Below are 23,514 nucleotides of genomic sequence, written 5' to 3'. Positions count from 1 at the left end.
TGTATGTGATTAGCAACGTGTAAATAAATGTCGCTGAAAGGTGATAAAGAATAATGTTTCAAGCCACTTGGATCCTCAGGAAGTGTAAATTAGTGTAGTTTCATTTACTGTTCTTATTGTCTCTCTTTTTTTAAAAAAAAATTCGTTGAGACGTTGAATAACATTCTTGGCATTATCAACAGTTTTGGAAAGTTATGTATTCCTTAGAAAGTAGGTTAGGTTTAAACTTTTTCATTCTGGGGCGGAAATCCAGAGTTCATGGGAAGCGTTTATGACAGTTTTCACATGTATTCTGGGCCTTTTGAGTGGATTCTTCCTATTGTAATCCTAGCCTCAGTTCACCCTGGAAGCCTTCCAGAAAGCCAGGAGATTTCTGTAAATCTCAGTGTCTACATTGAAGTTCTTGGAGGTGGGCCTGAGGCTCTTCAGTTCCTACGTATGGCTCTTGCCAAATTTATACACCCATGAAAATATGATGTGTGGACACGTGAATGCATGTTGCTTGCTTCCTTGTGAACAGTATACAGTATATAAAAATGCTGACGGTGTCCCTACAGTGTCGTGGCTTTTCTATCCAAGCAAGGGAATAACTCACTTGGATGTTTCAACAGCAGTTACCGTACATCTGTCCATTTTTTCTCCTTGTTATGCAAAGAGAACATGTAGGCTTGCCTCCAACATAGCACTAAGTCTCTAGTTTCTTTAGCACAAGAATTTATTTAACCTTGTGTAACAGAACATCCCCCGCTCTTCCCCCTGTGCCCGCTAAATCTGTCCTGGAGTTCCCCCAACCGTCTGGAGCCATTTGCCTTGTTCAAGCAGACATTTTCTTCAGTTCAGCAACCCTTAACGCTTTTGAGTTCTTTGTGTCCCTGCAGCTCTTCACACAGTACATTTCTAGGAGTATATGTAAAAGTGTAAGGTGGAGATGAAATAAAATGGTTCTTCGAAAACATTTACTGTCATACACACACCAGAGTGCCAGGATTGTCTGCCGCTTCTTGTCAAGTGTACACTTGTTACAAAACAATGTTTGTTCTCTCTCTTAATGCATGGAATGGCCTTTAAAGAGGGCGTAAATGGTTGTCTTCTTTAAAGAAGAATACCTCTGAACTGTCATGCAAATGTCAATGACAGAGCCTGTTCCACAGCTTTCCAGGATGCCCCTGCCTACTATAATACAAAGAACTTCTGTCTGTCTCAAATTGCAAAACACAGGGGATATTATAATTAATATTATTAATTACTAAATTTGTGCATTGCCTATGCCAGTGCCTCTGGGCAACTTACAACATACAAAATAGGAGATGCAATTAAAAATCTGTAAGCATAATTACTTAAAAATTATATATAAATTATGTAAAAAGTGTTTCAGTTGGAATGGCCATCCCAGTGAGACAACATAAAAACTATTGTTAATTCCGAGGGTGAGACCCAATTGTGATGTCCCACTTAAGTAGCAGGCTTCAGCTTGTGCAAATGGGGCTTCTCTCTCCTCGCCCCCTGCATTCCTGCATATGCTTCCTAAAATATTCTTGAGGTTTGAGGGACTCTCAGGAGCAGATTGCAGGAGCATGGGAGACTGCAAGGAAGAATAGAGAAAGGGGAAGTTCCAACACATTTGCAAGTGTGATGTTGCATCTTTCGCTAAAACCCTAAAAACTCTGCCACTGTTAAAACTAATAAAATGGCTAAAATTCAGGCTGCTGAAGAGGCCAGAATGCATCTTTGTTGTGGTTTGGCTTCTTTTCCTTCTTGCATAGCTCTAAATAAGATGCCTAGATGCCTACAATCATAACATGCTTCTACCGAAAGCGTGAGAAAGTGAGTCAACTTAAAACAAGAACAACTTCTCCACCAGGCAAACGACCCTTGGCAATGTATTTCAGAGCCATGCTGCTGGTGTAGAGAAGCTGTGCCCCACATTGCCACCCAGGAAGTAGAGGCACCCAGAGAAGGGCCTCTGGTGAAGATCAAAAGGGATGGTTTGGGGAGCCTGCGGTTCTTCATGTATCCAGGTCCATGGCATTTAAGAACTATGTAAGTTAAAAGCAGATCCAAGGCCATTAGAAGCATTAGAAGTTAAAACCAGCACTTGAACTATATCCAAAAAGAGACCAGACTCTGAAGCAAATCTTTCAACACAGATGAAATATACTCATTAGAGCAGACCCCTGTTAACAATCTGGCTCTTGCAATCTGAGTGAGTTGAAGTTTCTGAATGGTCTTCAAATGCAGCTCCCTATACAATGCATTGCTGTAATCTAATCTATATGTTACCGGAGCATGGATAAGGGTGGCAGGAAAGAGTGCAGGGGACAAGCTAGACAAAGCTAGTGAAAAGTGCTTCATGCCGCAGATGCCACTTGGACTTCCATTGATAAGGCCAAATCTAAGAGTGAATCCAAGCTGCAAACAGGTTGAGAGAGAGTGCAGTCACATCCAACGTAGGTTGAATACCACCAGCCTTCAAGTCCACTAACCCTAACGCGACCAGTAGCAGACTCCATCTCATCTGGAGCTTCATATGACATCAGTGATCTAGTCCTGTAGGCGAATGGGTTTTCCCAATTCTGCTTGCTATAGCGAGCGTGAGCTTTCTGGTGAGCATGACAAAACCCAGCCTTCCTATGACCCTGAGAATCATCCCTGCAGTTGTGCAACACACATTAGGCCCTACAAGCACCTCTGAAGCAGAATGCAACTGCTGGAACAATCTTCACCTACCTCTCCAGCTCTGAGCTAGAGAGGAAAGCTGGGACTTCCTTTGACTCTGTGTTTCTGATGCACGTGAGGTGCTTCGGCGTGATCCCCAAAGCAATCTTCCATCTTTGTCTCCAGGTGGGGAGTTGTGGAGAGGAGCTGGGGATTGTCCCTGACCTCAGACTGAGTTTTTCACCTGCAATTTCAGTCAAGCGCCGGAGAGGGTGGGGAGGTTCCCAGAGGCCGTACATTTTTTGTTGCTTGCAAAGATCAGCTAAGATTTGTGGATCCCTAAAGGAAAGTAGGGACGCGGGTGGCGCTGTGGGTTAAACCACAGAGCCTAGGACTTGCCGATCAGAAGGTTGGCGGTTCAAATCCCCATGACAGGGTGAGCCCCCGTTGCTCGGTCCCTGCTCCTGCCAACCTAGCAGTTCGAAAGAACGTCAAAGTGCAAGTAGATAAATAGGTACCACTCCAGCGGTAAACGGCATTTCCGTGCTCTGCTCTGGTTTGCCAGAAGTGGCTTAGTCATGCTGGCCACATGACCCGGAAGCTGTACGCCGGATCCCTCGGCCAATAAAGCGAGATGAGCGCCGCAACCCCAGAGTTGGCCATGACTGGACCTAATGGTCAGGGGTCCCTTTACCTTTACCTTTACCTTTAAAGGAAAGTATTCTTGTGCAATAAGAGTTGCGTGTATTGTTACGGAAGGCACACTTTACATATAAGTGTGGCAAAACTGGGAACAAGTAATAGCTATTTGCATTTTTGAAGTATTCCTGTATTGGCCAAAGAATGACGGTTGTAATTAGCAAATGAATCAAAATAGAACTGTTTATATTCTTAGCACAGTGAACATCACATTGCCGTTCCTTTCCTGACTGTGCAGAATTCCTTTTAAAAATGTTATCTTATTATCTGTTATAGGGAACAGTTATTTGTCAATTTCCCGCCCTTGAAACAGATACATTCCCTGCATCTCCTGCTGCTCTTATCCATTTAATATCCTAAATACCACAATAGTCTCAAATTTCCAGCAGTGAGGCGCATCAAGACAAAATCAGCTGGAGACATTTTTGTGATTCTGTGCTGCTTGAAGGGTATCAGTTTTAACAGACTGGCAGCTCAAGGGCCAGTAGGAAGAGATGTTAATATTTTAATACAGAGATGTGCCGCATACCAGTGTAGAAAGGTAGCACCAAATTAAACAGTCAGTTCTTTGGGCGGTGAATTAAATATTCACCAGTCATAAAGTACAGGGCCATCGTGCAACAAACCCGAAACGCTCTTGCCCCCAGGTCATTCTCCTCTGAGTAGTCCTCCTGCATTTCAGTGGGTTAATAATGTCTGTCATTTATCTCCTTTCTGTCTTTCATAGGAATTTTAAATATGATTCAGTATCCCTCCTAACGCAGCCTCTGACCTTGGCATGTCAAGTGAATGACTTGAGGCCTAAAAATGTCCAAGTTGCTCATTCTGTGAGAACATTTGCCTTGAGATTATTGAAAAGATTGCTAAATAAAAAGCCAGCGTCTTGCTCTTCTAGTCATTCAAGTGAGAATAGCACACGCAAAGGACGTAACTGAAGATGTTCATGTCTCTGGACTGGCTTATAAAGGATATATGCAGCTGAACATACTTTTAGAGTTTAGGACCTGTTGGTGTGAGATTCAAAGTTAATAGCTTATTGCTCCTGATATTTTATGTACAGATTTTTACAGAAGCCAACTAATTTAACAGTCTTACGTCAGCATGAAAGTGATATCATTAAGAGAAATTATGTTTAGATGACTACTAATACATGAAGAATAAGGGTGTCTACTTTTCTTGCTCTGCAAGATGATTTACAACGCAATCTGTGGCATGTTTGCTCGGACCTTTACTGACTATTGAGCTTAGTGGGACTTACTCCCAGCTAAAAAGCACTAGGGATGGGGAAATTTCAGAGGGAACGCTGACTGGCAAGAGAGTTAGGCTTTTCCATCCTTTCTTCAATGTAAACTGACTCTTTGCAGTGGAAACGGATTATACCTTTTTGAGTTACAAGAGCAGGAGTGCTCTCATGGAAACGGTTTGTTTTCTCTGATGCCTACGTAATGCACAAAATGCCTTGGCAGCAAAAAAGAACTTGATAAAATTACTGAAAACTTCTGCAGAGATTCAGAGATTTAATGTGAATTAAAGTTTCCTCCTCGCGTATCCAAGGGACCCTGAGGATCATCTCTAGTCCAACGCCTTGCAATGCAGGAATATGCATCTGTCCCATACAGGGATATAATCTGCAACCATGGTATTATCAGCATATTTGAAAGGTGGTTTTTCTTTTTCTTTCAAAACTGCATGCCCCAAACCATTTTAAAGCAATGAATTGCAAAGGGGATGCTTAGTAGTTTCCTAAGTTTTAAACCTTTTTTGTCTTTTACAGACTGGACGGTATTTACTCAGATTGTGCCTGAGTTATTCTCAGAATAGATGGTGACCTCATATACTCCAAAATTGTATATCTGCATGTGTAGGTGTTTAGTTTATAAAATAAAAAGCATTGCCTGTAACTTTGTAAAATGCAAGGCACCTCTGCACCAGAAGTTTATAATGACAAGATACTTTGCTTTGCTTTAAGAACCAGATCTGTTTATTTCTAACCATTCTGACTATTTGCAGTTATTTATGTTTTAGTGCTTACATTTCAAGCACCTGTAGTCCTGAAAAAGATGGGGGGGGCCCTTTCTATAACCATCATGACTTTTATATATAATGGTACTGTTTCATTGGGACACGGGTGGCACTGTGGGTTAAACCACAGAACCTAGGACTTGCCGATCAGAAGGTCGGCGGTTCAAATCCCTGCGATGGGGTGAGCTTCCATTGCTCGGCCCCTGCTCCTGCCAACCTAGCAGTTCGAAAGCACATCAAAGTGCAAGTAGATAAATAGGGACCGCTCTGGCGGGAAGGTAAATGGTGTTTCCATGCGCTGTTCTGGCCACATGACCCGGACGCTGTATGCTGGCTCCCTCGGCCAATAAAGTGAGATGAGCGCCGCAACCCCAGAGTCGGTCACGACTGAACCTAATGGTCAGGGGTCCCTTACTGTTTCATAACCTATGTCAATCAAAGTCAAAGGAGGCGTACTCCACTTGCAACACATGGAACATTTTTGAGTGGATTTGTTCATTTATAAGAACATAAGATGAGCCTTCTGGAACAAGCCAGTGGTCCATCTGTTCCAGCTTCCTGTTCTCATAGTGGCCATCCAAATGCCTAGGGAAAGCATGCAAGCAGGACATGAGCACAACAGCACTCTTCCCAAGTAACTGGTTTTCAGTAGAACACATCCATCATTGCTAGTAACCATTGATAGCCTTACCCTCCACGAATGTGTCTAATCCTCTTTTAAAGGCGTCCAATTTGGTGGCCTCCACTGCCTCTCGTGGGAATAGTTCTTCTGTGCACTCTGTGAATAAGTATTTTCTTTTATACGTAACATTTCGGCTTCATTTGAGGTCCATGAATTTTAGTGTTATGAGAGGCACAGAAGAACTTTTATTTATCGACTTTTTACACACTATGCATAATGTTATACACCTTTATCATGTCTCCTCTTGTTTGCCTTTTCTCTGAATGGAAAAGGTCACAAATTCCTTAGGTGCAGCAAACCTTTGGCCCTCCATGTGTTGCTGAACTACAACTCCCATAATCCCTGGCAGCGTATATTTTTAGATATGCTGTAAGATGCCCAGAGTGGCTGGGGAAACCCAGCCAGATGGGTGAGGTATAAATAATAAAAAATATTACTATTATTATTAGCCATACTGTCTGAGGAGGATGGAAGAATCCAACAACATATGGAGGGCCGCAAGTTCCCTGCTCCTGCTCTGGGCAATGGCAGTGGTACAAGCTCAGTCTATTGGTGTTTCTAGTCTGCCAGGTGGGAGATCCTGAATTCAAATTTACTGTACTATTTCCAGTCAATAGCAGATGAATGTTATTTCAGAAATAATTAATTTTACATATTTATAAATGTGTGCAACAAACAGCGTGCCTATCTCTGTATATAAATCTGTGCGTACGTGTGTTTTTAAATTCAAGTATCTATTCTACACAAAACTCTAAAGTGTACATTAATCAAGATAAGATGTGTTTGTCAGTGCTTTCATCTCAGTGGGAGACAGTTATTACTGGAGTCATAGTCTTGAGCACCAGCTGAGGGTAGGAAACTGGATTCTGACTTCAGAGCGCGTGACTAATATCTTTTTCACTATCCTGCTTCTTGCCGGACACGTATACAAATAATATATGTGGCCCTGGGAGTGATGTAATATATATGTAACCGAGTACAAAGACACAATCTTTGAGAATACAGCCTTTTAAAGGAAACCAACATTTTGTAGAGCTTCTATTTTAGAGTGCCTCATTTCTGCGGAAGTATGTTTTTTAAAAATTGGAGAGTTTAGGAGGAGGCAGAAGTAAACTTCCATGCTTTACAAATCTGTTTGGTGCTTCTAGTTTATCTGATAAACATCTGATAATAGTGAAGGAATCATGCAATGAGTTTTATCTGTCACTTGAGCAATATTTTGAGGGTGGGCTGTCCTGACTTGATTTTGAGGTGAAGGAGTAATCACCACTTGACTTGCATAGGTAAAGTAGCAACCACAGACCAAACACCAGAGTTTTTCATTGTACCCAATGCTGGCCCAGAACTAGTTAATGGAATCAGCAGTCAGTCATTGTGCTGAGCAGTTAAACCTCTGTTTTATGCATTCCCTTTCCAGTGAATGTGCTGTGTTTGTGTAAAGTAATTATTCAGCTTGCGTTGACCACATGATTGACTATTGCCTCTTCATAAAGCCAGGGTCTGCTTAGCTCTGCGGTGCAAGGTGACTGCTAAATTGTGCCTGCCTCTTTGTGGAAATATATGAATCCACACTGAGTGAACGTTGTTCATTTTCCTAAGGAGTGGATTTCTGTGCCAGATGACGTATTTAACTCTGGATAATAGGGTAGCTGGGTGAAGCCTGTTTTCTAGTAACTGCATGCATGCAGCAAACTTTTTTTGAAAGCTGGGAACCGGGTTTCTTTTCAGCATGATTTAAAAATAAAAATTGAGGTACATTACAGTATTGTTTGGGGACTCTATGGGATGGCTATTAAAGCAAAAGTGCTTTTATAACCCTATGTTATGTGCATGGATCCTTAATTCATGTCCTTCTGGATCATTGTAGATAAGTGGAACATAGGGAGGCTCCAGGCTGTTGGTATTTTGCCAGAGGGATTCAACACAACACCAAACCTTTAGGTTGGCACAGTTAAAGTGGATGAAAGCACAACAAATCCACTTTTAAAAATGAAACTGACTTTTTGCGGTATGTGGGGGATGGGGAAATGTGTTGAGCAGCGTGGGATGAACTAACAGGAGATTTGGATGAATGCTCATTGTTGTATAGGTAAAAAGGTAAAGGACCCCTGGACAGATAAGTGCTTAAAGGCAACTATGGGGTTGCAGCACTCATCTTGCTTTCATGCCGAAGAAGCCGGCGTTTGTCCACAGAAAGCTTTCCGGGTCATGTGGCCAGCATGACTAAACCACTTCTGGCGCAACAGGACACCATGACGGAAACCAGAGCACCCGGAAACACCGTTTACCTTCCCGCCGCAACGGTACCTATTTATCTACTTGCACTGGCATGCTTTCAAACTGCTAGCTTGGCAGGAGCTGGGACAGAGCAACAGGAGCTCACCCTGTCACGGGGATTCAAACCACCGACCTTTTGATTGGCAAGCCCAAGAGGCTCGGAGGTTTATAACCACCCTGCAAACATATCAGAATGAATAGTCGGTAAAGGTGGAATATAATCTGAACTCCACATAAGCTTTCTGCAGGCAAATCGGGATGAATGCATCCGTCAGTCTTGAGAAACAATAGTGTGCACCTCTGGGGTGAAGTCAAACTGTTGTGTTAGCAGCACTGAAGTGAGCTCCCCAGACCACAAGCCTGGGCAGTGTGTATGGAGCTCCTAGGGTGCCCAGACAACAAGACCCCCCTCTCGGCCTCACTGATGTTGTCCAAAGTAAGGCAGAGCAATACGTTTGGCACCAGCTTGGTTGCAGGAGTTGCCAGAAGGAGGCGTACAAGGTGCCATCCAGCCATGTTTGGGTCTATGCCAGGGGTCAGCAACCCGCGGCTCCAGAGCCGCATGTGGCTCTTTTACACCTTTGCCGCATTGTGTGCCCCAACACTCCCCACTGTTTTAAATGTTGCAATGGTTTTGCGGCTCCCAGTTGTTGTTTTCTTCAGTCCAAGTGGCTCTTTTTGTCTTAAAGGTTGCAGATCCCTGGTCTATGCTCTCGATTTGTGTAGGGTTTACTGCTTAGCCTTTTCTTCTGAAGATACCCTGCAAGGCAGTGGAGGTTTAACATCAGACCTTTCCTTCTCCCAGATGGGCTTCTTTCCCAGGTAGATGAGCCCCACCTACCTGCCCATCACTTCCCTCTAAAGCACATGCAGAAACCGCCTTCTTGACCTTTGGACCCATTTCTCTGGCTTAATCTGCTAGAGCCTGTCTCAACCACAATACTCGCCACCTGACTTTGCATGAAGAGGAGTGCCTAACTTGCCAGGGGTTTGAGGCCCATTGGCTACCCTCACCTGCTTTAGCTGCTGAGTCAAAGTCGTTCCCGGGGTGTGGCCGCTGTCACATCCTGACAGTTTCTAGGAGCCACAGGTGAGAGCTGAATGGAGAGCGGGGACCAAAAGTGAGCAGACTACAGTGGTACCTCAGGTTAAGAACTTCATTCGTTCTGGAGGTCCATTCTTAACCTGAAACTGTTCTTAACCTGAGGTACCACTTTAGCGAATGGGGCCTCCCGCTGCCACACCGCCACCGCATAATTTTTGTTCTCATCCTGAAGCAAAGTTCTTAACCCGAGGTACTATTTCTGGGTTAGTGGAGTCTGTAACCTGAAGCGTCTGTAACCTGAAGCGCCAGTAACCCGAGGCACCACTGTACTCCAAAAGAAGCACAACATTTTCCCCACCAGAGGTACTACGCCCTCCAACACCCCATACACCCTGCTCAAAAAGTAGGTCTCATTGTTTTCTGTCATTCATTACAACGTGCTGTCATTCTAATATTGTAAACTAAATAAAAAATCAGTCAAATTCTTTTTTAGGAAAATATTTTTTGTTAAAGATTCCTTTGAAGAATATTGGAAATGTTCAGAAAAGCACCCCGCTCGGTGCCTGTCCAATAGCACAAAAATGCTGCTGTTTTCCCACAAAATTTTAATGGTAAATCTTCTTAGAGCACAAACGCCAGGTGGTACCTGCTAATATTTGCCTCCCTCTAGAAATTCTGGAATCGCCAATTCTGTCAAATCGTTTTGCGCTGGTGGTGTGAATGTGAGGAAGATCTATCTAATCCTCCTTTTTGCATTTTTACCTGCTACTTTTGTACAGTAATCCTCATGCAGACTGTACAAGCGCCAAATCCTCTTGTCAGCACCTAATTTGGCTGACTAGCCAGAGCCATGACTTAAGGCGGATGATGATAGGATGTGTTTGTTGGAAAAGGTGTTGCGGAAGAAATTACCATAAAATCTGCCTCTGTCATAGCTCAAATGGTGCCATAAATTCGCAGTGCACTTTTTTATGCAGAGATAAGCCTTATATCCATCACAGCCAGTTAACTACCGCAAGATTGCACAAGCCGGCAATCAGGACTTCTGCTCTGCATATGTAGTTTGAATTATTCACAGTCTCGTACAGACATTGATTTTTCAGCTGTGATTAAAACAGCCGTAACATACACACAGGTGATATTGATTGTTTTTAGTAGTATCTAGACAACAGTTGAATTTCCAAACACAATAATTTCCCCCCTCAGAACTTCTTTTGTGAATCAGTTCACACACTTCTTGCCTGTTCCAAAGTAATATTCTGAACCCCATGCACGTTTACTCAGAAATTAAATAGGGCTTCTTAATGACCGGAGGACATACAGCCACGTGAACCAATCAAGGATTTGAGGGAAGCTACAGAGATGCCTCCGAGGAAGGAAAGAAAGGTCAGCCTGACAAGTACAATGGACAGGGACTTTTCTGTGAGATGGCCCCACAAATATGGAATTCCCTCCCCTGAGATACACAATCAGCGCACTCGCTGGCAGTGCTTAGGCAGGCTCCAAACTTGTTTTTGCTTTTAATAAGAAGGTTTAATAGACAGACTTTTGTCTGACTGTAATATATTGTTATGAAATGTTTTTTGATGTTCTTATTATGATTGTGATTATGTTGTTTATCTTTTATATGGTTTTTAATAGTTTAAAATGTTGTAAGCCACAGTAGAAAAATAGAGGACTGGGTAGATCAGTTGGTTTGAACCAGGTGCTGATAACACTAAGGTTGCAGGGTCAACCCCCATATGGGAGAGCTGCATGTTCTTGCCTTGCAGGGGGTGGACTAGATGATCCCCAGGGCCCCTTCCAACTCTGCAATTCTATGAAAGATGGCTGATAAATTTTAACAAGAGCAACAGTGAGGACGAGGCATTCTTCCTAAAGAAAGTACAAAGGGCAAAGTACAAAAATAATAAGAAGAAGAAGAGTTTGGATTTTATATCCCGCCTTTCACTCCCTTTAAGGAGTCTCAAAGTGGCTGACATTCTCCTTTCCCTTCCTCCCCCGCAACAAACACTCTGTGAGGTGAGTGGGGCTGAGAGACTTCAGAGAAGTGTGACTGGCCCAAGGTCACCCAGCAGCTGCATGTGGAGGAGCGGAGACGCGAACCCGGTTCCCCAGATTACAAGACTACCGCTCTTAACCACTACACCACACTGGCTCTCCAGTTATAAAACAAATAATTCCTTCTACCAGCGTCTCTGAACAATAACTTCACTTGTAACTTTGGGGGTAAATAGCTAAGCACTGCAAGCTGGATAAATTTGTATTGTGAACTAGGCAATTAAATACCTTGCAAAAATATCACTATAAGTAAATTGTCAGTTTGCTCACATGCAGGTTGGGAGAAGTCAAAATGTCTGTTTTAAGGCAACAAGCCGTTGTTAATACCCTGCCTGATGTTTCCTAAGTATAGATCCCCTGCCCATATATTTCCAAAATATCTCCTTGGAAGACACTGGGAAACCTGAGGATATTTGTAAAAAGCAAATGTCCGAAATCTCTTCCTTAGCAACCTGCACCTTGGCCTCCGTTGTTCACATTTGCTTTCTACGTCCGTCTCTTCATATTTATGTCAGCAACTCCATGAAATCTGGGAATATCTGGGGGGGAAAGGTGTTGGTAGTTCTTGTACTTGGCCCAAAGTAGGCATCAGTGTCATTCTGAAGTTACATGCACTACCTTAATTAGTGCAAATCATTGTATAAAGTATTTGTTTAAGTGTATAGACTTCTTGAGGCATATGCTCAGCGTCTGAGTGAACACTAGTATGAGGTGTTATGTTTCTCTTTAATACCATTCCCAGCCATCCAGTTTAGTTTATTCCTCGTCCCCTCCCATTTCTCAGTCATTATAGAGAAGGTAGCTGAGGGCCTTCTCACATTCTTTGTTGGTTGTTGACACCAAGAGATGATTGAAACAGCTTCCTATTCTTGGCAGGGCATATTGCTTGAGAGTTGTTAAAAGCACATCAAGGTACTTTTTTTTGTCCCCATTCCATAGGAGAGCTTCAAACTATTTTTTCCTTCACTTGGGGATAGTGCTTGAAACCTCTTAATAGTATATTATAAAGTATATTAACAAAACGTTAATGGGTTGGATCCAGAGAATTCTACTCTAATGGGAGTTTCCAGAATCACCTTCCTCTTAACAATGGAGTCTCCTGTCGATCTAGCCCAATGCATGTCATGCTGCAATAGTGTACTAAGTAATAATGCTAGCGAGCCAATTCTCATTTCCAAATCACTGCAGAATGTTTAGCCTCCCAATATAAACTAAGCCCAAATCTAAGAATTAATGCTGTGTGTGTTACATATCAATTTTTGAAATCTTTATCACGCTTAAGGAACATTCTATTTAACAGATCTTAATTTGATTTCGATCATCAAAGCACAAAAGTTATATAAACATATAACTTGGAACAAGAAATCTAGTGTGGAAAACAAAAATCTACTGCCCAAGTTTAATCTAGTATAGGCCAGTTAAGGTGATCCTGCCCCCCCCCTCCCCAATGATGATAGAACGTGAATTAAGAAGCATGAGGCTCTTAGGCACTGAAGATTAAAGTTAAAAACATGGTAATGATACCTTGATGATTGAGTGATGTCTGCCAAACTTCCTCAGGGACTTCAGTAATATGAAGGTAATATATCATTAGAAGTGTTGAACACTATGTCTGACATGTTTAAATTTATGTATCACATTCCTCTAAAATAACAACTGGGAAAAGGTTTTTTAAAAATCTGAAAATATGTAGGAGTTGTGTGGAAAACCACAATGTAGGTGATGGTCTCAATTGGTAGTGCCGAATAAAAGTGTTCAGAATCATGTCGTACGGTAAAACAAGCTTCGGATAACCTCAAGAATATGTTCATGATAAATTTGTACTCCGTGAAGGTTAATAATGTACAATCCACAAAACTTTCGAACTGGATGGGTACAGCGTATTTCAGGTCAACAGGACTGGTACATTGATGAGAAACACAGTTATATGACAAGAAGTTTCATTAGACCTTACTTTCATGTAAACTTCTTAGGGTTTCAGCATGAAATGGTTTGTGAATCAGAACCTTAGGTTTCAACGTGACAGCCGCTTGTTCTCGATTAATGCAGTTTAAAGTCATGCAGGTACTCAGAGGGTTCAGGAATTATGCTGTTAGAAGGGATTGGTTAGTCTTCTCCTCTCCCTTGATTTACAACATTTTATATCCAGAAACCTATACTTAAGACATCAGTGGCAGATATTTGAACTGTTGCATCCAGAACTGAATGAAGCCCTACTAAGTAGAAACTTTTTACCTTCCCAGTCCTGAAAATGATATTCCTTTTGAATCAGCCCCAAATGCACTTTTGAGCACTATCACTATGCTGATTTACAATCAGTTTGCTATCCTCTTTGGGAACTAAGACTGGGGGAAACACATTCTGACAAGGGTGCATTAACTTGCTATTTTTTATTTCCATGGAGTATTAATTTCATTTAAAAATGCAATCAATCTCTTTCAGAATCTCTACTGCATATATATATATGCATTAGAGAAATATGCAAATTCCAATCAGGGTGTGTTTTTCTGGCTGCATATTTCTGGATAGATGTTTGGCAGGAGGATTCCCCCCTTTGAATGAAACAAGTTCTAACACCATCTTTTGAGAACTTGTACAATACAGCAAAAAAGGAAATGTGTTTCAGTCTGCGCACAGTCTGGATGACTTCATGGTATGGCGCATAGAATTGTCTGAACCCAACCAGTTCATAAGCAGTTGTTTCTTCTTCACACTATATACTTCCAGATGATTATGTGCTGATATGGGGGGGGAAACCCACTTAGAGTTATCCTAAGTATCTTTAAAGGGACGCGGGTGGTGCTGTGGGTTAAACCACAGAGCCTAGGACTTGCCAATCAGAAGGTCGGCAGTTCGAATCCCCGCGACGGGGTGAGCTCCCGTTGCTTGGTCCCTGCTCCTGCCAACCTAGCATTTCGAAAGCACGTCAAAGTGCAAGTAGATAAATACTACTACAGAGTAAACTATGTTTACTACAGAGTAAACTATGTTTACTCTGGCGGGAAGGTAAACGGCGTTTCCGTGTGCTGCTCTGGTTCGCCAGAAGTGGCTTAGTCATGCTGGCCACATGACCTGGAAGCTGTATGTCGGCTCCCTCGGCCAATAAAGCAAGATGAGCACCGCAACCCCAGAGTCGGCCACGACTGGACCTAATGGTCAGTGGTCCCTTTACCTTTAAGTATTTTTACTCACAAGTAACACACATTAAGTCCAATGGAGCTTACTCTCAGGTAAGTGTGCCTAGGATTCAAGCCTTAAAATACTAATTTGTATGTGCAGCTGGACTATTTACCTAATACTGCTTCTTCTTTCTACTTAACAGTGCCCTTCCTTTGTCTGTCTTTCTCTTAGTAAAAGCACCTGATAAACGGTGGCACTGCTAAAGCTAAGCATCTAATATTTCTTGTTCATCAGTTTTCGAATCTGAAAAAAAGAATCTTCCCTTTTATAGTATAATCGCTTTAAAATTGTAGAAATTCAAATTCCACCATCAACTTGAAAATCCAAATGTTATGAGTTTAGTGACATTGATTTCAATGGAATATATAGTCTGTTATAGTTCTAGATGGGCTTGTAGGCAGAAGAGAAACATCACAACTGTGCTGTCCAGACAGCTATATACCTTTAAACAACAGTGAACTGCATTCTGCTATTGAACCTTTAGTTGATCTTCTGATTAAAGCTTCATTGTGTTGATTTCTAGGTGATAGAATTTCATCCCACACAGTATGTAATTGGATATGCACATCTAAAATCTGTCAAACACACACTTTGCATGTACTCCACCCAGTGTTATGGTTCAGATTGCATTTCAATTAATTATCAGTTTGTCAGCTATGTGCATAATACAACTTGTTTGCTTCTGGTTTATTAAAACACACACACAATACACACACTATAATCCATTGTTAGGGGTGTGTGTGTGTTTAATTAATTGTTCAAATGTAAAATCTGAAGGATACTCTGAGCAGGTTTATGTTGGCTTCCTCCCTGACCTATTATGTTCGTGCTAACAATAGACCTGACACTTGTTTTGCAATGTCAGTTCCAAAATAAGCACAGATCCTTTTGAAGTGCCTCCTCTTTGTTGTAAGACATATTCAGAATCGCAAGCCAATTATTCTAAAACATTCCTTTTCCACTGGCAAAACAGTGGGAGCCAATTAAATGTAGAATTACTCTAGCATTTGGTACGCTGTTGCATACACTATCATACACTGGAATAAAAGCTTAATGCCTTGAAGATCAATGAAAATATCTGTAGCAGGTACATATTTATTTTGCTTCCTTTTTCTGCTAATATGGCACTTGGTTCTCGTAAGATACGTATCAGTTTAAATGTGAAATTAAATTTTTTTGTTCCAATTTGTCGCTCAGTCACCCAGACAAGAGACTGTAGTTGCAATCCTATATGCGCTTCCCTGGGAGTAAATCCCATTGAACTCAGTGGCACTTCTGATTAGATTTGTATAGGATTACCCTGTGTATCATAGCCTGCTTGAGAATGAACTGTCTTGAATTTTTATTTCTTTATTTGAGGCAGTTATATTTTCACCTTTCAGCTTGCTCATCCAAGACAGCTGTAGTGTTCTCTACAAACGTCATCATCGTTTATTCTTGGCTTCTGTGCATTTTACTTTCTTTTTGTGTGAGAATTATGCATACCCTTTCATCTCTTGACTTTATTACCAAGTCATTTTGAACCATAAAAATGCTTGCCTTCTTATCTCAGGTAAGTCAGTCTTTGGTGAAGGTTCTTGGGTCATTTCCAGCATAATATGTGGAGGTCACACATTTTTAACAGGCAATGTCTTGTGTGATTTCATTTGAGCATTTTATGTGGGGACTGGTGTTTGCAGGATGTACAGTGGTACCTTGGGTTAAGCACTTAATTCGTTCCGGAGGTCCGTTCTTAACCTGAAACTGTTCTTAACCTGAAGCACCACTTTAGCTAATGGGGCCTCCTGCTGCTGCCGTGCCGCCAGAGCACGATTTCTGTTCTCATCCTGAAGCAAAGTTCTTAACCTGAAGCACTATTTCTGGGTTAGCGGAGTCTGTAACCTGAAGCGTATGTAACCTGAAGTGTATGTAACCCGAGGTACCACTGTACATGTGAATAGAATCCTATATTTCTGTTGGATCCTATTCACAGATACAAATCAGAAAAAGAAGTGTAGGTGGTTCAGGCCTGCAACATGACCATTTTTTATTTTATTTTTATGTTTAGTTTCAGATTTTCTTAAGAAGAAAGGTGAGAACAGAAGTACAATTGTGATGGGGAAATAAAGACACGGTTCAGATTAAAGATGGAGCACTGTTCTGAAAAGGTTTAAGATTGCTTGTGAAGTTGTCTGATTTTCACATGGAAACACTTATCACTTTAGCAGAAGATCTGTGAACTCCAGTCCAGACATAAACTTTTTGAGAGCGCTTCTCTTTTCCTTCACTCCAATTTCACCTTTGACATCTAATGTTTCTGCTGCCTCTGACTGGTTTCCTACCTTTGTTATATTAAGTAAAATAACATTTTATTAGCAGTTTCTACATCATCAGCTGTTAAACTCTTTTTTGCCTTCCCTTATTGCAGAATTACATTTGCATGCCTAAGCGCAGCCCCCCCCCGCCCCCCCCCCGAGGAAGCCAGTCCTCACATCCAGTAAAACACCAGACAACATACAGTATATGGGATTAAACTGGCCACAACTTTATTAATTTCAGATACAGGAAACCTTGGCTTAGCCAGGCATGGCCAAACTCGGCCCTCCAAATGTTTTGGGACTACAATTCCCATCATCCCTGACCACTGGAGTTGTAGTCGCAAAACAGCTGGAGGGTCAAGTTTGGCCATGCCTTGCTTAGGCAATGGGCATGTACCCCTCTCAGCCCCCTCCTGGGGTTCTGAAGCAGGAATATGGGGGAAACTGCAAAATGTGCATTTACAGAGCTAGGGCCCCTCTTTCCTTGTTGCTGAGGGGAGTTTTATGACCCACCACTGTGTGCTTGTGGTCAGTGACTCCCCTCAGTCAATACCCCCTTTAATGGGGACCCTACAAACACCTCCGCAGGAGGCTTGCATCACTACTCCACCCCTTCATTTGGTTGATGGACTAAAGCAGCCGTTCTCCACCTATGGGTCCCCAGATGTTGTTGGACTACAACTCCCATCATCCCTGAGCTCTGGCCTTGCTAGCTAGGGATGATGGGAGTTGTAGTCCAACAACTTCTGGGGACCCACAGGTGGAGAACCGCTGGACTAATGGATTCTGCCCATGGCCTAAAACCCCCAAAGTTGTGACAATTGCTACGGGGGAAGGAAAAACCTGCAGAGCAGGGGAAATTCCTTCCAGGCTCTGAAAGACAGCAACCATCATCCGACAACCGTAGCAATGCCCAAGGACCTGGAAAGGGAAAAGTTAGCCTACAAAAGAAAAGGAAACAATTAGAGTGGGTGGGTGACTCTCTGAGCTGACTGCGCTTCCGACATTGGCTGCAGCCACCTTTTAAAACTTAAGGAGCAGACTGGAGTGAAGCTTGTGCTCTGCTCTTTAGCTCCGCCCCCCAGCCTGCCACAGATTGGCCGACTCAAAAACAATGTTTTGGCGGGAGCACGGAAGCCTCTGCAGGGGCAGTGTTGTTGTTGTTGTCAATTCTTCGGCGATCAGCCTTCTTGATGGTCCAGCTCTCACTTCCATACATCACTACAGGGAAAACCATAGCTTCAACCATACAGACCTTTGTTGGCAAGGTGATGTCTCTGCTTTTTAAGATGCTGTCTAGGTTTGTCATTGCTTTTCTCCCAAGAAGCAGGCATCTTTTAATTTCATGACTGCTGTCACCATCTACAGTGATCATGGAGCCCAAGAAAGTAAAATCTCTCACTGCCTCCATTTCTTCCCCTTCTATTTGCCAGGAGGTGATGGGCCCAGTGGCCATGATTTTCGTTTTTTTGATGTTGAGCTTCAGACCATATTTTGCGCTCTCCTCTTTCACCCTCATTAAAAGGTTCTTTAATTCCTCCTCACTTTCTGCCATCAAGGTTGTGTCATCTGCATACCTGAGGTTGTTGATATTTCTTCCGGCAATCTTAATTCCGGCTTGGGATTCATCCAGTCCAGCCTTTCGCATGATGAATTCTGCATATAAGTTAAATAAGCAGGGAGACAATATACAGCCTTGCCATACTCCTTTCCAATGGCCAGTTGGGGTGGCGTGGCCACGGGAAGATGGCGGGTCTGCATGCCAGGCCACAAACGTCGCCCACCATTGGGACTTGGTGAGCGGCCCTTAGCCTGCTAATGTATGTGTGTGTGTTCCTTGACTGTTTGAGTGTTCCACTTTTAAAAGCAGTAACCTCGTCTTTTATAAATCCCTTGACCCTGCAGTTTAGCCACATTGGCATCCTTTTGAATGTATACAAGCGTCTTCTAGTTTGTGGGATAAATTTGATCTGAGACTGTTATTTCTTTATATTTGCTACAGCAAACAGCATGTGGATGTGCAAATTAATACTTATCAGGAGGCATCTTCTAACAATACTGCGTATTTTGCCCAGTCATGCATTGTCACAGTTAATGTTGACTCGTGTGCCGTAAATCTGTAAGAACATTCAATAAGAGATACAGTAAAGCTTTTTGCATTATTGCCTCAAATGTACTGATGCCATTCTGAGTACAGTGGTACCTCGGGTTACATACGCTTTAAGTTACATACACTTCAGGTTACATACGCTTCAGGTTACAGACTCGCTAACCCAGAAATATTACCTCGGGTTAAGAACTTTGCTTCAGGATGAGAACAGAAATTGTGTGGCAGAATCAGGAGGCCCCATTAGCTAAAGTGGTGCTTCAGGTTAAGAACAGTTTCAGGTTAAGTACAGACCTCTGGAACGAATTAAGTACTTAACCTGAGGTACCACTGTACGTGGCTACGCAAATTTATATTAGGTTGCATATTCTTCTCACTGAACTGTTGGACTAAAAGCGTGTTACATTCTCTATGTTTGTTGTGAATTACAAAGAAACTACCTTATCTAGAATTTCCCAAAAGCCCTGCAGCTGTACTGCGATGCTCAAACGTGGAGTAACGTTCAGCTTAGGAGAGTTGGCGAAAGATCAGGAAATGAAAAGCGTAGGGGCTTAAATCAGAAGTTGTTTATGGAAATCAAACCAAGCAGATTCTCAGTGTGTAGCCAGTGTGAAGATACATTTTTTTGAAAAGGAATTGTTTAAATAACACCTGAGGGTATGGTATGACCGTCAGATGACATCTGCCTTTGAAATGAGGAATGCAAAATAGAGAAAAGAAAATGTAATAGGAGAAATGAAAGTGTGGGTAAAAGGATAATTTCTCACGTCTTAAATTCCCTACTGGGGAACATACAGCTATAGATATGTGTTACTCTGGCTTATATATATATTGTAAAGAACATCTTAATTACTATTTTAAAAAAACAAACAAACATTATTTCACTTTCACAAATAAAGCATGGATTTTCTGTGAGAATTAGTTTTGATGTGTTCCCGTTTATACAATTGGCATTTCCCTTTTTCAATGCCTACAAAAACTCTTTCAAAAGCAAATCTGCATACCCATGGATTGTAGTACTTTCTTTGCAACTGATTTGGAATTTCTTGTACTCGAATACATAGAAAGTGGTCTATTTTGTATCTGTGCTGATCCGCATTTATTTTTAAGTGCATTTTTTTTTTAATTGGAAAAAGTGTTTAAATCAGAGGAGTATAAGTTTTTTTAATTCCTTTTTCAAAGGATTAAACACATTCATGAAGTGTAACCATACTGAGGGTTATTAGCAATAACGGATGGAGCCTCGGTGTACAGAGGCAGTATATCTCTGAATACCAGATGCTGGTGACAGACAGGAGGGTGAGGGTATTGCTTGTACTGCAACCAAGGCATCTGGCTGGCAGCTGTTGGAAGCAGAATGCAGGGCTCGGTGTACCTTTGACCTGGTTTAGCAAGACAATTCTTGCATTCTCAAAGCTTCCTTCAGACTGGAGGGAACCATGCACAGGAAGTGAGATGGTCTTTGCGTCCCGTTGAAATTGGCTTCAGTAAGTAAAACTATTGTATGGGTTTAAAATTTTAAAAAAGCAGCTCATTCAAAGTATGGACACCCTTCAGTTATAAACCCCTATATTTGCATTAAAGAAAGAAACAGAAAGTCAAAGACAAGAAGACATCAGATCTCTCCCCTGGGCCTGCTTGTAACATTAAATGTGTGCTGACTAACAGTCCTGAAGGTGAAATATTTGCAAAGAAAGCAAATAACCATTATTATATAATTCCCTCGGCCCTGCTGTTTGCTGTCACTGAAAAGGGAAGGGCTCTTCAATGTTTTTCTTCGGTGGGTGTCCGTCTTAATTGAACAGTCCAGATAAAAAGCTTAAATATTTAGTCAGAGTAGTTACAATAGCGTTCCTCAATTCTTTGCATCCTCCAAGAGTACGGTAATACTCTGCAGACTTTAGCACTACTGATTCCATCCATAGCCAGCATAGCAGAAACTGGTTTTTTTTTACTTCAGGGTTCCATACTATTACCAAAATAAATATATGGGTTAGGGGAGCACCTATAGATATACCAATTACATTTTTAATATGACTTCCAAATCAAATTAACTTCTTTTTGTTAGCTGCAACCCAGTTTTACAGAAATCATTTGTTACAAAGTCTTAGATATGTCCTTGGAAGGAGTCTCATAGCTGTAGGAGGCAACAATTTATCCTTTCTCCCATTCTTCTCCACTCCATCTCAAAGCAATATTAGTACTGTACAGTCATACCTCAGGTTACAGCCGCTTCAGGTTGCATCTTTTCGGGTTGTGGACCACCAAAACCCGGAAGTACAGTGGTACCTCTGGATGCGAACAGGATCCGTTCCAGAGCCCCGTTCGCATCCTGAAGCTAATGCAACCCGTGTCTGTGGGTCGCGATTCGCCACTTCCGTGCATGCACATGAAGTCATTTTGAGCGTCTGCGCATGTGCGAGCGGCGAAACCCGGAAGTAACGTGCTCCATTACTTCTGGGTCGCCGCAGAGCGCAACCCAGAATTCTCAACCCGAAGCTACTTCAACCTGAGGTGTGACTGTACCGGAACGGGTTACTTCCGGGTTTCGGCAGTTGCACATGTGCAGAAGCACTAAATCACGCTTTGCGCATAAGCGCCAAATCACAACCCACATGTGCAAAGACACAGGTTGCGAAAGCTGTGGGTTGCAAACGTGCATCTCGCGCAGATCACGTTCGCAACCCGAGCATCCACTGTACTAATATCTTGAGCCAACAAATAAAGTTTTCTGACATGTCAGATGCTGGGCATTATTGTTGAGACTGTCCTGCTACCAAGTGATATGATTCAACAGAACCTTCACATTTTATGTTGTGGAGCTGGAGCTGCTTTTTGCATAACAGGCATTCTGGAAATGTGGATCCAAAACCTAAGGTGTATGATTTCATTTACCAGACCAGTAGGCTCAGCAGAGCATCACCAGAGGCATTGAGAAACGGACTTACAGCATCAACAAAGTGTGCCAGTTCTAAAAGGAAGCTTCAAAGGAGGAGGAGGAACAGGATTTCTTTGAAGCCCCTGCCAGTTCATAAAAATCACTGGAGGGGACAACATCTTCATGAATGGTCTGCTGAAACTAGTTAGTGTACAGCACCTACGCCATTTGAGTGAGGGCCAAATATAGTTTGCAGTTAAAACTAAAGCTAGGCACTCTCGGTCTTACTTGTTTCAATTTTCCTTTTAAAAAACATTTGCGGGGAGGGAGGAAAGAAAGATGCGCACACACAAACTGCTATAATTATAGTCAAGATGTAAAATTCTACAGCGCAGTTCTAAGACTGTGATATTGAATCTGTATGCCTTTCCAAATACAGTCGTACCTTGGACGTTTTGGCTTCCGAATGCCGCAAACCTGGAAGTGGGTGTTCCGGTTTGTGAACGTTCTTGGGAACCCAAACATCTGACGGGGCTTCCGCTGCTTCCGATTGGCTGCAGGAGCTTCCACGCTTTGGTTTTTGAACGTTTTGGAAGTCAAAGGGACTTCCAGAATGGATTCCATTTGACTTCCAAGGTACCACTGTAGTGAGAAATGGAATGAAGCAGACTTTAATATGCATTTATGTGATAGGTATAGGTAAAGGGGCCCCTGACCATTAGGTGCAGTCGTGGCTGACTCTGGGGTTGCGGCGCTCATCTCGCTTTATTGGCTGAGGGAGCCAGCGTTTGTCCTCAGACAGCTTCCGGGTCATGTAGCCAGCATGACTAAGTGGCTGCTGGCGAACCAGAGCAGCACACGGAAACGCCGTTTACCTTCCCACCGGAGCTGTACCTATTTATCTACTTGCACTTTGACGTGCTTTCGAACTGCTAGGTTGGCAGAAGCAGGGACCGAGCACCAGGAGCTCACCCCGTCGCGGGGATTTGAACCGCCAGCCTTCTGATTGGCAAGCCCCAGGCTCTGTGGTTTGACCTCATTTATGTGATAGGGCTTTTTAAAAAGATTAGGCAACTTAATGAACATATGAAATAATAGTGAAATGAAATACTCTGTTTATCTTTGGTGTATTCCTCAGACTACCATTATACATAGTGAATTGAGAGATAAACAGCACAACACAGGAAGTCGCAGTGTCTTTTCCCTCCTATCCCTGCTTTCAAATAAAGAGACCTTTTCCTAGTACTGATTCATATACTGTAGCCAATGAGGCTGTTTGAACCAACAGGTTCAGGGCGTGCTTTCTGAACTGATGCAAGCAGCTGTATTTGAATTTGGGCCATCACATGCCCACATATTCATTGTGTGTGTTGGGAGTGGTGTTAGTCACAGGACCCTGAGAATGCTTATCCTCAAAGAATGCTAAGTGGTGCATCCAATATTTTTGTAGTTAGGCACAAGACTGCAGCGGCATTTTCTTATGATATCGCTTACAGTACTATCTTGATTGTATGTTTGTTTTTTTAATCATATTATATATTGTTGGTCTGTAAAAAGTAACTATATGTGATCTAACTCCAAATAAAGTAGCCTTCTCTTTTCATTGTCAAT

General features: G+C 42.3%; 2 protein-coding genes across 4 annotated transcripts in view; both read left to right on the top strand.

The window, feature by feature from the left end:
* The window catches only part of MYLK4 (myosin light chain kinase family member 4), a 797,874-nt gene that overhangs the window by 476,210 nt on the left and 298,150 nt on the right, over nt 1-23,514 (top strand). The window lies entirely within an intron of this gene.
* GMDS (GDP-mannose 4,6-dehydratase) overlaps nt 1-23,514 on the top strand; it is a 274,215-nt gene that overhangs the window by 223,994 nt on the left and 26,707 nt on the right. The window lies entirely within an intron of this gene.

Source organism: Podarcis liolepis (genome assembly GCF_965112155.1).
Source record: "Podarcis liolepis genome assembly, chromosome: 8".
Classification (NCBI taxonomy): Eukaryota; Metazoa; Chordata; class Lepidosauria; order Squamata; family Lacertidae; genus Podarcis; species Podarcis liolepis.
The sequence above is the reverse complement of the archived record's forward strand: the minus strand, read 5'-3'. Positions and strand labels throughout refer to the sequence as shown.